The following is a 13570-nucleotide window of genomic DNA, read 5'->3' as shown; positions in this document are numbered from 1 at the left end:
AACAGAAATAAAAAAGGAGAATGATTTTTGTTACATACACCTTACAGTAAAAATCTGTATGAATGATTCTGATGTTCAACATAATTTAGGCTATGTCCACACCACATATTTTTAGAAATGTATTATTCAATATATTTACTAAACATGTATTATATAAGTATTCACAATATATTACATAATGTAAAGTGCCTGGACACATACCGTATTTTGCATGTGTTCCACCAAACAGATATGAAGCAAATAAATAAGAAAGGAATGGAATTCCGCAATTTCACTTAAAAATAACTACTATCTTTAAACATAACGGAATATATCAACATTTTGTAAAAATTCAGTGTATATAAAACACTCACGTACAAAAATGAAAAGCTTTCAACATATGCTAAAAGGCTGTTTGCATTACAACAGGTGTTTGGGCTGCTTCTCTGTAGACCTGCTAACATTGTTCTTCTGAAACTATGAGACGTTACAAAAAACTGCTGCTTCCAATTAAAAATTCATTAATAGCTATGGAATTGTTGCTGAAAGTAGAGCTATGAAAGTAAAAAAAAAAACACTAATAAACTGGAAATACATTTTTACAATTTCATTCTTTTTTTCATATTGGTGGGCATACAGTTTAAATATATTGTTACTGACCTCTCTTTTTTTTCTTCTAAATACTAGGCTTAGCCCAGTTATTTTTTATGAGGTATCTGTAACACTTCGGTATCTGCAGAAAGATTGATTAAAGACCATATTTGTTCCGTCAAGAATAAACTTAGTTACCGAATTAAAATCACAGTGTTTGTGTTTTTATCTGCTGTACATGGATAAACTTATGAAGCCTTCTTGTTTTAAATTTAGTGCTACCTGACCGTCGCGGTCTCCCATTATATGCAATATATAAATATATTGTTTGAAAACACTGCATACACTTTTAAATATATTAATGTGAATATGTTTATTTACAACATATTTTACAATGTATTTTGAATATAATTTAGAAAAATAAAATGTATAAATGTGAATGTTGATTTACAAAATACATTTATAGTATATTATAAATATATTTAAGCAACATGTCATGTTTAAAAATATATATTATAAATACATTTCAGGTTTAAAAAATATATCATTCCATATATTAAAAATATATTTATTTTCCGTATGGGATGTGTGCATTTCTTTTTGAGCTCTGAAGTTCTTGAATGATTTTAATTATGCCTCGATTTTGGCATCGAACCACGTCGCTCCATGATCCACCATTTTACAACACAATGTTTACAGTGAAGCTCAACTTCTTCAGGTGCCTGTTCTGAGTGTCCATGCGCCAAACATATCAAAGAGCACTTTAGGATACTGGAGGATACACAAAAAAAAAGCAAAAAAATTAACAAATGCTACCATGTGATACTACAGTATACAGGCTGGATTCTCAAAGCTCTTTACTCCAAATTGTCATTTGCACATTTTTTCAAAAAGAAAAAACACACCCAATATACCCAAAACAGTAGCTCCTTGCTGGATGGTTTCTCCTATGGTTGTGCAGACTACTGTTACCAAACATGTGTAAACATAAGCTGTGCTTCAGATTGACTCCATTCAACACCTGCTAAAGTTGAGATAAACAGTTACTATCTCGGCACATCCCTGCACAGCCTCGAATGTCCTCTAATCAGATAACTTTGACAGTGCCATACATGACATTGTTGTGTTTTGTGTGAAGTATCTATTATATTCTATCAGGGAAAAAATATCCATATGCATCATCATGCCAATAAATGCACTTGAGTCCTAATGCATAGAATATCGATCTGTTGTTTGTGCTTATTAATTTATTAATTGTTTTTGTAATGAGACATTGCCATCTATACAATTTATCTAAATGGTGCTGGATCTAAAAACCTAACCAAGAGACTAAACATTCTCTTCGGCTTTATAGACATGACCACTGCTCCTTTCATCGTTGGACTGACACACACTTTGTTAACAATGAATTGCTTTTGAAACACTAAAACAAAATCATTAGACAAGAGGGGTCTTTAATTCACAGCCATGAATAGCCACTTCAAGCCAGAATGACCCTTAATTTTTCAAATACATTTCTACCGTGCTTATAAAAAGGCCTGAACTGCATGCAAAATGCATCCAGGAAAACCTTATCCATAACCTGCTTTCAGAATTACTCACCCCAGTTTCCTGCAACTGTTTCCGAATCATAACACAGGCATTGTTCTCTTATCAGGATCCAAATTTCACGTTTGCAACGGCTTTTCTTTTCCTAAGCAGAACGACTGCAAGATGTGCTGCTTTTCTTTCAGTATTGATGTATGTATATAGGATATCCACAAGCAGATGAGGATATAAAGCATACATGGGAGCTACTGTAAAGCAAGGTCAGTATATTAGGTCTATAAACAGGAAAGCTATCTATCCCTCTTCCGTAATGATAAGATCCTGGTGCCAAGTAAGTAAAAGCATCCTGGGATGTAATGCTCCATGGTGGGCCTCTGAAAGCTGCTTCGCCTATTTCATCAGTGTTGGCTTCTCAACCAAGACACGATTACAATATGCTTAAATGTGAATAAATACTGTAAGTTGTAATTATAAAACTTAAGGTTTGCTGGAAATATAATAATACAAATATTAGTATCAATATTATAAAGTTTGCTTGAAGGAAGAACATTGGGTCATTTACATGAAAAGGAAAACTAGGACAGATGGCTTCCCTAATAGCACCCTTAAAGAGAATATACTATAAATGAGTATACTAAAAACATATTAACACACTTCATATTTTTCATTTCCTTAAGGGTAGGTACCGTACAGGCCACGTTGATGGATTCACAAGTATACACATGTTGTAATTTGCACCCAGTTTCTGGCAAGGACGCAGAGGCAGTGAAGTAAGTGGAGATGAAGGATGGATGGCTTTCTGTTTGGCTGTGCAGGAGAGTTTCAAAGGGCTGTGTGCTTAAATGCAAGCTCTGGAGCTGAATGCAAACAACCCTGTGTTAGCCATGTTGACTATTCATAATGTTATTTTGGCACTGGCTCTTTCCAAAGGTTTAGATTAAAATAACTTATGAGTTATGAGCAGACTCGGCGCCTCCCTTTTCCTTTGTAAACAGCCCTAATCTGCAGTCCAGCTGTGTCTTGTAACTCACTAGAGAACAGCAACGGCTATTGCCTCCGGGAAAACTGTACTAATCCTACCTTGCTTTTCATTAAGAGTGTTATTGCATCTTTTAGGTTTCTCGTTTCTGTGGTGCTCAAAAAAATCAAGGTTGACAGCTAAATCACAAAATGCCTCATCGACATTCAGCATATTCCAGGAAATTTGTAAAAAGAACAGCTAGGGCTTGACTGTTCATCCTGGAATATGAATTGCCCAAAAGAGTTTGGTTCGTTCAGGTCAGATAACATTGCTAGTAAATATCTCAGGTCAGATAACATTGCTAGTAAATAGCCTAGTGTAACGGACAGTGTTGTGTGATGCACTAGTGTTAAGACTTCTGCCCTCTTGTCATGTAGACCAGATTAAGGGCTCTATAATCACAGATGCAGACAAGCCTGGCTATTTTGCATAGTGGTTAAGGTGCTCACCTTCGGTGCGCGTGGTCATGGGATCACGCACCGGCTCCGCCCTGTTACACCTTGAGAGGCACGTAGGTCTCAAGATAAACTCGCCTTCTTTCGGATGAGTTTAATTTTTATGAACAAAATAAGAGATGGATTGGCCAAGGACTGAAAGGGATTTGTTTATTGCCCATCTCAGTGCAGCCAGTCCTTGGCCCAGATGCATTTCAATCCCTATACTCACTCCAGTCTCTGTCTGCAAAAATAAAAGAACAGACACCCTCTACACCCTCACAGAGAACAGAAGATACATAAAAGAACAGACACCCTCTACACCCTCACAGAGGACAGAAGATACATAAAAGGCATTCAACTACAAGAGAAAACATGCTGCATGACAGTGCAACACAACGGAAGTGGTTTCTTTATCAGTCTTTTCACAAGTCTCCCTAATATTTAACAAAGCACATGCATGCAGTGCAATGGATTACTCAAATATCTAACTAATGTCTTGCATCTAAATGTTGCATCTCATTATATTGTGTTGTTATAAGCTCACATGTCCCAAACAAGGTACTGTAGTTTGGCTTAATCTAGTTTGTACACATGTTGTGTATGTGTGTGTGTGTGTGTGTGTGTGTTTGCAAGTGGGTGATTTGGAGGGATGGGTTGAATCAGTATATAATTTTTTCAATCAATTACATTTTTTATTTTTGAATTATGATTATTAACAAATGCAGTATTGCATTCTGTTTAGCAAACCAGGGGGGCTGGGAATAAGAAACATATTTAACCACAGACATAGTTTATCTTTAAAAATACAAAAGTCAATATCCTATTCTCAGAAAGTAAATGTAACACAGCAGAAGCTGGGCGTGAACCGGTGACCTCATCCACCGCAGGTGAGGGTCTTAAACACAATGCAAAAGAGCTTTTAATCTCATCTCACCGGAAGGACAGGACAGAATCCGTAATGGCAGTGTATCACACAACACTGTCCATTACATAAGCGTTATTTATAATGCTGCATGTGAAAACAAAGTCATGTTTCACAATCAGGTTTTGTCTCGTCAGGATTATGAAGTCATGTAATACACCACTGCTGTAAGAGATTTATGCATGGGATTTTCTTGTACAGTATAGCAAGTATTAAAAAGACAAAGATCCCTGCTGCAAATTTCTGATAAAAGATTACACCAGAACAATGTTAATCTTGTGAGACATAGTGCTGCCCCAGTCTGCATGCGTGCAAAAGGCAAACAAGAATATCACACACAAAACACCTTTCAAACCAATCTGTATCAAATAGAACCTCTTTGTGGACAGAAAAAAACTGATTGCAAAGTGACATGATTGCAAAGAATGCCCTTCTTTATACTAATGAAGGGCCAGATTCACTTTTATCCTTGCACTGATTCATTTGATTACATTCTGTAGAAACAAATGCTGCTCAACATACCCTAAGTCTTGTAATTTCTCCCACAAAAACATATAATAAGTAGAATTGGGCCTCAAATCAAATTTAATCACATGGTGACTGTGTGCATTATAAGGAAGCACAATGGAAGCAATGTCTCTAAAAAGGAAGAAGCCGTTTTGCCATTTCTAGGCTGACATTAAGGGCACAGTATTTGCTCGTCACTATGTGTAATGCCTCTTCCTATAACCTCACAGCCACAGGCTTGGCTTTGCTGTCTCTTCAATGTAAACAACAGCACGAGGCAGGCATACCGCCTGGTTTATATAAGGGGAGTGCTACGTGTCAGGCCACAGCATGGTACCAAGGAAGACTCACAATGTAGTGCCCTTAACAATGCTTCAGTGAAATGATTGATTTGCATGGCTTGCTTGAGTTCCCTGTAGACATTTCTTTACTAACTAATTCATCCACATTGCACACTATAACAATGCATTGCAACGACTAGGTATTTATTGTTGCTCATTTGTTTATATACTAGTCATAAGGGTAAATGACAGAGCCAGTCAGAGGTGTCGCTTTTAACAAGTTTAACTGAACCCAGTAAGATGACATGCGGAACAACCTTACGTCAATATATCATGCAATAACAGAATAGTAATTTCCCAGTAAACATGCTTTTTCCATGCTTATACTATGCACTACTATACTACCCTGGATAAGGGCGTCTGCTAAGAAATAAATAATAATAGAAAACACCTTTGATTTTAATCATTCAGAAACATGACCTAACATCAATAACCTAACATCAATAAGTCATTGACAAAATGGAATCAAGTAGAACACTTCTTTTTAGCGTGATAAGATCTCTTACTGTATTTTTTTCCTAATTTTATTGAACCCTTGATATAGACATCTCACTTACAAGATAAATTATCAGTATGCAATAACACAACTATAAAAAACCAATTCAAGTAAACAAATGATTTAGCTACCGTGTCTTCAAAGGAGCAATTACAGCTGAAATTCTACTCGACAAACAAAAGAATTACTTTAGAAAGGGTGTTTAAAGAAACAAAGTCTGATTTTTAAAAAATCTTCTCTCTTAACATGGATCTGATTTCAAATTGCAGCATTTAGTTTAATTTACTTGGAGTAAAAGTTTGTATTTCTTCAGCCAGCTGTCCATGTATGAGGCAGTGAAGTCAGAACTATACTCCTATTAAACATACCGTTTTCAGGCAAATTGTTGATACTTATAAATAGAAGATTTACATAGTCTTAATTGAGGTGTCATTTAGGAAGGATGACATTGAGACAATGTAGATGCAATATCTAATTTCAATTGGAAACCTACCATAACTGTGGGGCAGAGTATCATTCACACAGTCAATCGGAGGCTTTTCATTGCAACCACAAAACCACACAGAAAAGGTCTTAATAATACCATTGGTGTTACAAGGTGTAACACCAATAGAACATTTTTGTAAGGTATTATTTCTTCTCAGCGTAACAGGCAGTGTTGTGTGATGCCCTGTTGTAACGGATTCTGTCATGTGTCGGTGATGAGACAGTAATAAAAGCTCTAAAACCACGAATACAGACGAGCCCGGCTCTTTTGCATAGAGGTTAAGACGCTTGCTTGTGGTGTGTGAGGTCACCCTGTTACATCTGGCAGAGGGATTTGCTGAAGTCATTTCTGGACATCTCAGTAGTTTGCAGCTGACAGGCATTACAAGATAATGTGAACCATCTAAAGGATTTTTGCATATTCATTCACATCCATTTTAAAACAAAAACTTGACATAGAGAAGTATTGGAAATGATTTAACAAATATATAGAATTGGTGGAATATAAATATTCACTAATGAAGGTAAGATCTGAAATATGTGTTTTAAAACACAAGAGTCTAAAAGGTATACTTATCCCAATTGAGTTGTTTGATAAGATTCAAAATACATAGGACAATCCTGCTTAAGCACTAGCTGAGTCATATCCAGGTTTTACATTGCAACAAAAGGGCTACATTCAAATCTGTTATGAAGAGCGATGCCAGTTTTCAATGGAAAACAAACAAACACAGAAGTTTTGAACCTCATTGAAGTCACATTATACTTCCTGGACTTCTTTAGCATGTGCTTTGAAACATGTCTGTGAATTACGTGAAGACTAAGAGAATAAGAGATTATCTTTATTCCACATTCTTCCAGCATCTCAAGGAACACTCATAATTACTATTTCAAGGCCCAGTGACGTCTCCTTTCCCTGCTCATCTGTTCATGTTTTAGCAGCAATTTTAAAGGGTGTATGCAGTACTCTCTTCTTTTATCTGGAATAAAAAAAATCTAAGCTAAAGGTTACCAAGGGCCACAAGTGAAATAGAGTTTGCAGGTTGAGGATCACTATTAACTGACCCACCCAATCCACAACACATATCATGAAGCAGAATGTTAAAAACAAATCAAGAATTAGTCATGTAAATGTTACAGCGCCAGCGTTCTAAAAAATCCACATCTTAATAATTAATACAATGCCTCTCATTTGAATAGTTCTCAGAGAGGTACTGTATCAAAAGCATAATATTCCTGCACCATCATCCTGATTGCTGTTAGAAAACACTGAAACCCACAGTACCTTTCTTTAAAAAAACATGATGCTGATTTCAATCCGTAATAACATAAACGAGTTGGCCCAACTCCCAGTTCTGACTCACAGGCTGCAAGCCACAGTCTACCAGTAGGTATTCACCGCTCTCCATAAAACAAGGCCATTTTTATGCACACAAGCTTGTGTGTAAAAAAAGGAAACCAGAGAGAGAGAGATTTAACCAAATTGTTACAGTTACTTAGCAGTCATTACAATCACCCAGAACATATGGCTAAACTATGTGTATATTTATAGCTCTGGCATAAACATTTTCCATTCAAAACAATAAAAAAAAAAACCCTTACCTCAGATGCAAACTGAGGAGATTGGTCTCTGCTAAAAAAGCAGCTGGAAAAATCCCCTAGAACCTTATCTTGTGTGCTTCCTTTAAATCCCCAAGTGTGTCTCTCCTAGCAGCTTATATTTTGTACTCTGAATGTGCACTGTGTTCATTTAACCACTGGGCTGCTGGAGCCAGGGGAGAAGGGCTGGATTTGGTAGATGTGCTCTCTTCACTAATTCAACCCCCCCCCCCGTGATGTTCCTAGACAGTGCTCGACTCCATGAAGCAGTTTTACACACACATTTTCACACGTCCGTTACCCACTTACTTAATTACATCTGGGCCAACTTTCGAAGTAACGGTGGAACATTCCAGAGGAGTAAGATAACGTAATCCTGTGCTCCTTCCTAAATTAAAAGCATGTGTGGAATTTCATGCCAGATACTGACAGACAGAAAAGAGAACAATCTCAAAAGAACCACATGCGCTGCCTGCTTCAGAGCGAACCAGACCAGCCTCCAACCATTAGAATTATTATTTATGTTTTTAATGGCATATACATGCCAGAAAATGCCAGCTTAATCGAAAGAAAATAAATTAATTAATGTTCAAGTAACAGTCGGAGCATAAAAAGTATTCTTCTGTAATTAGAAACTGCTGTCTGTATGAGTTAAACCTTTCCCCCTATATCAGTCCTGAAAAAAATGTAGCACTGACATAATGGGATCAATTAAAGAATGCAGTAAAATAAATAAATACGTAAATAAACCATCACAGGAGGAGAGAATATGGTAAAAACAGCATGACACGCAGGTAGAGTTCATATTTACAGTGCCACATTATAACTTATGAATGTCTTTTACACAAGCCAGCATATCCACTGCCCTTACACCATGACATGACATGATTTGATTTCCTTTTTTCATTAAAAAATGCTGAATACATCTTCTAGTTGTGTCGAACAAGCCATTGTGATGGAGATGCTAATTTTTGTGCTTGTTTAGTGGGATGAGAAGCTCATAGAAATGCTGAAAATCTTCCTAATTTCTCTATAGTGAGAATGAACCAGTATTGAAGCCAATGTATTTCACAATGCAGTCCAGGACATTTTCACCAATGGGCTTCCAGAATCCCATGAACGTTCAAGTCATGAACAGTTCATATTTTAAAAAATACATTGACATTAGTTGATGCAAGGTAAAATACTTTGAGTTGTAAAATGTGTAATCTTTATCCATGAGAAACTTGGCTCAAAGCACTCCTTCACTTCTAATGGAAATATCTGCTTTGTGTCTGTTTGAATCCCGATCCCCTGGTCTTGTTTAAAATGCTTCCTCCTAGTTACAGTGTATACACTATATCCCATATGTTACAATCCATAACAAACTCAGTACCAGGTATTGCATATTTGAAGGGCAAGGCCATTGCAACTGGAAGAGATTGCTTTATTGCCAGGCACTGAACTGAAAGATTGACACTGTACGTATAATGATAGCTGGATTTAATCATTTGATGATATTTAATGATCTTATGATCTGCAAACAAATGTGGCAGAAGCTGAGAGCACAGTTAAAAATCTTGCGATTTCCCTTTTAGTTGCATACTGCAGCATTGTGTCATGCTCATATTTAACACATCTTCATGCAAATTGCAATCAATGCTTTGAAGTATATTTTTCTTCTCTTCAGCCATTGAAAACCTGACATACTAGAATTCACTATTCCTCAAAGTGCTTTATTAACCAAATCTAATCAACCACAACAAGTGTTCAGTGGCTACCTCTAAGCAAGTTGGGAGTGTCATTGACATTCTGAGTGTGAGATCTACATGCTCAACAACATTATAAGTGTAGTTGCTGCTTATAGCTTCCAATGGGGACATTACTTATAATATTGAACATAACCACTTTTGTGTGTTATTATGGTGTCACCAAAATATTGTTTTCATTGTATAGTGCATGTGGAGGGGGTTCAACCACCAGGAGGTAGACAGAGACCATCAGAAGTCATATCCCTTAAATGCCTCAGGTGTTAATTCATGCTTTATACATGTGATCAGCATAATTTGTTACAAAGGAACATGGAATGAATACGAGTCATTAAATCCACATGAATTAACAGGGTTGAATTCATAATGAATGACTTCAGAACTCAGAGGAAGCACATAAGATATTCAGATGCTATTCCTTTGGTATTCAGTTAGAATTCATTATGAATTTGCAGCCATTTTTATGGTTATTTTTATTTAAAATATTCATGCCAGGATAGACACAATTTCATGAGCCATAAACGTTACCTAAGCTTACCACTTTAGATTACACCAATATTTTTACAGTGCCTCTAATCACAAGCCAGTCAAGAAGGAAGTGTTTCTTAAAAGATGTTGAGAACTAAGCAGCATAAGCTTAATCCACAAGCCAATAGTGTCCGGCTACAGTAGATGTGGAATCCTAGTGTTTGCCATCATATAAATTGACCAACAGCATGTAAATATTAAAAAGCAGCAAGACAACGGTTCCTTTTGAACGTTCTGGCAGTAAATCAACTTCAACCTGAATCCCATCATGAGATGTACAATTCTATGCAGTGATGCAACTGGAACATTTGTGATGGCTTATACAGATGTTTCAATGGTAATTGAGTATCGTGTTGCAGATCTCATTGGTAACCGAATGCGGATGTACTGTGGAGGTTGTGGCTGATCCATCGGGATAAGGAAAGGGCGGACGTGCACTCAGTCACGCCAGCAGTAGAGTGTAGAACAGTTACATGGGACAGACCCACAAAGGCAAGGGAGTCCTGAGCTCCCAAGGACAGCTCTCAGCTGATGTTGATGCTGGCCTGGTGCCAGTCACTCAGTTGTTCAGTACATAAGGTTCCTTTGAGGCCGTCAAACACTCGTGTACGTCTCAAAGACATCTCGATTCGGAGACCTCGAAAGAGTATTGGAAATAAGTTTCACAGCCCTATTGGCCATTATGCAGAAATCTTAGAAGTACATAAAAGGTCAAAATAAAGGCAATGCTAAAATGTAATTGGGATTGATTAACAAACCAGATGCGTTGATTCCAGACCATTCATCACATTTAGAAGGGATGTACAGTATCTCATAAAAGGCATCATAGCCACCACGTTTTTGCATTCAGCATTTGTACAATCTGCTTAATACAGTAGATATGCTTATGACATTTCCTAAATTTGTGTAGCCCAATAGAATTATTCATTGGTCCCAGTTTAGTAGATTCCCAGTTTAGTAGACCAGGATCCTGAAAAAGATAGCCAGCAAGATTAACCAATTAAAGCGCTGACCTCACTAGCCGCTACTGACTCCTACTGTATGTGTGTAACCAAGGAGAAGTCAGAGCAGCTGTACTTCAAAACGACCGATTGGACAGATCGTTTACCATCCAACATGGCTACAGTGTTACAAGCTTTCTCCTCCTTGAAACCTGCCATATTTCCATCTGCACCATAAAACTTAACCTCTTCTCTTTCCAATATCAGTCTGGGGCTGTCAGCAGTTCCATCAGCTGTCTACAGTCCAATCTGCAACCAGCAGTTACACTAAGGTCGAAACCTGTATCTATGGAAATATTGTCACCTACCTACACCTACCCTGACAATATAATGAGTTCACAGAGCTACGTTTTACATGTTTATCTGCAGGCCTCTGGCATCCTTCCCATTGAACGCTGTACTTAGGTAATTTCCTCCATCAGTGCGAGAGATTGAGTTCTGTCAGCCTAACTGGGGCTGTTTTACTGGCAAGGTGTTATGTTATCTGATGCAGCATCATAGGAAGACTTGAAACCAGTTCAAATACAACTTATGAAACTTGTCTTTCAAGGGTCTCTTTAATGTTTAACACATTGAAAGAATTAGCTGCATGACAAGTTTAAAAGCTAAAATGGCCAAAATAATCTAGACTACTTGGAAAACACATAGAAACAAAATTCTATGTTGTATTGGACTTGAAGATTCAATTGGCAAAAAAAAGACTTGCTACTGTATATTTAGAAGCACACAATAGAGAAGATGAAACTGTTTGTGATGGCTGTCATGCACTACTTGTGTTTCATGGATTTACTGTAAACAGAATCAAGTTTGTAGCTAACTCAGCAACAGTACATATTGGATCATCGGTTCTACTAGAGGAATGGCCTGTTACCATTTGTGGCAAAGTGGTGAGTGAATACAGGTGCGTGCAGTGCAGAGTGGATACAAAACAGACAGACAATGATTTCCAGGTGCAAGGGTGTTTATTGATTTATTGAACAATGTCCACAGCCTTATGGCGAATACCTGTAAATAACAATGATGGAGTGATACAGTGGTGTGTATCACTTGGTATTTGTAAATATCCAGGTTTGACCCGCAACCAAAAGTCCAGTTTTACACACCAACACTAAACACAAAACACAAACACAGTTCCTAGTGATAGTGAATAAGTGCAAGTGGTGTATTACAGTTCTCCGTGAAATACAGGGGTGAAAGTGATGTCCGGGTTTATGCTGGCTTTCGCTACAGTTCCGGATCGTGCTACTGGTAGTCTATTAAAAAACAGACGACAGTTAACAAACACTAACAAACACAAGACAAAACTCATGGTTCACGATACTGCAACACAGACTCCTTGTAGGTTTGAAACACTAACCATTTACCAAGGAACAGATCACTTACACTACGACCCCTATTTATACCCTTGCTCATGACCCCTAGGTTAACGAGCGTATCCGCTCCTCCAATCCTCAGATGCCACGCCATTTCCCGTCCAAGTCATTGAGTTTGGGTACTATAGCTCCGCCCCCTTCCTAAATGACCGACTTCCACCTACCCTAAGGAATAAATTGTCTTGCCATTTAGTTCAGGTCGGGAGGGAGATCTAACACCAAGAATCATTCGATCTCTGTCACACCATTACATGAGCCTTGTAGTTTAGCTATGTGACAGTGACAATTCCCATTAGATGTAATGCCCTAAAGCAGTGTCAGCTGTCTTCAATCCTACAACTGCATTAGGTTACTGATGTCCAAGAGTTTAAGTGCAGTTTTTTGTCATAAATCAGAATTTGGGTGAGGGATGGAGGGGAGTGGTGCTGGAGCGCCAGCATCACTGTCAGCCTCCCTGAGGTGTGGGCTAGTCGATGAAACACAGAAGGGGACCTGATGAGCCCTGCGAAGTGCCCCACCCAGCCCATTCCAGATGGTTGGCTTGCTGAGACGCTAGGGAGGCTGCACTTTGGTTGAACCCTGGAGACAGCATCTTATTCTTGGAGCTGAGTCCAATATTAGCAAGAAGCAAATAACAGCTACTCTTGTGTAAATAAAAAAAAAAATTGATTTAAAGGCTATCACATGTACCTACAAGCTGCCATCTGATGCCAACTCTTCTGTTTTTATAGTATATTAATAAAGTATGCACTTTAAAAATATAGTCTACCAAGACCATTTCGTATTGTAAACTTGTACAATATATTAACATTCTTCCAACAGCTTCATTTAGAGGTATATTTCAGTGTTAAACCATGTTGGATTTAAAAATAAAAGTAAATACATAGAAAAAATGTAGCTACGGGTCTTCTCATAGCAGTACTAAAAAACATACAGCATTTTCTTCATCGTTTGAAGGATGCATCAGTTAACAAAGGAACATTACTAAAAGAG

General features: G+C 37.6%; 1 protein-coding gene across 2 annotated transcripts in view; it reads right to left on the bottom strand.

Moving 5' to 3' along the window:
* Positions 1–8032, bottom strand: part of LOC117400307 (junctional cadherin 5-associated protein-like) — a 42036-nt gene extending 34004 nt beyond the window's left edge. For both annotated transcript variants that reach the window (XM_059023236.1, XM_059023237.1), the window contains exon 1: positions 7931–8032. The gene's annotated coding sequence lies outside the window, so the exon portion shown is untranslated. The remainder of the gene's footprint in view (positions 1–7930) is intronic.
* Between the last annotated feature and the right edge of the window lie 5538 nt (positions 8033–13570).

Source organism: Acipenser ruthenus, chromosome 4, assembly GCF_902713425.1.
Source record: "Acipenser ruthenus chromosome 4, fAciRut3.2 maternal haplotype, whole genome shotgun sequence".
Lineage (NCBI taxonomy): Eukaryota > Metazoa > Chordata > Actinopteri > Acipenseriformes > Acipenseridae > Acipenser > Acipenser ruthenus.
The sequence above is the reverse complement of the archived record's forward strand: the minus strand, read 5'-3'. Positions and strand labels throughout refer to the sequence as shown.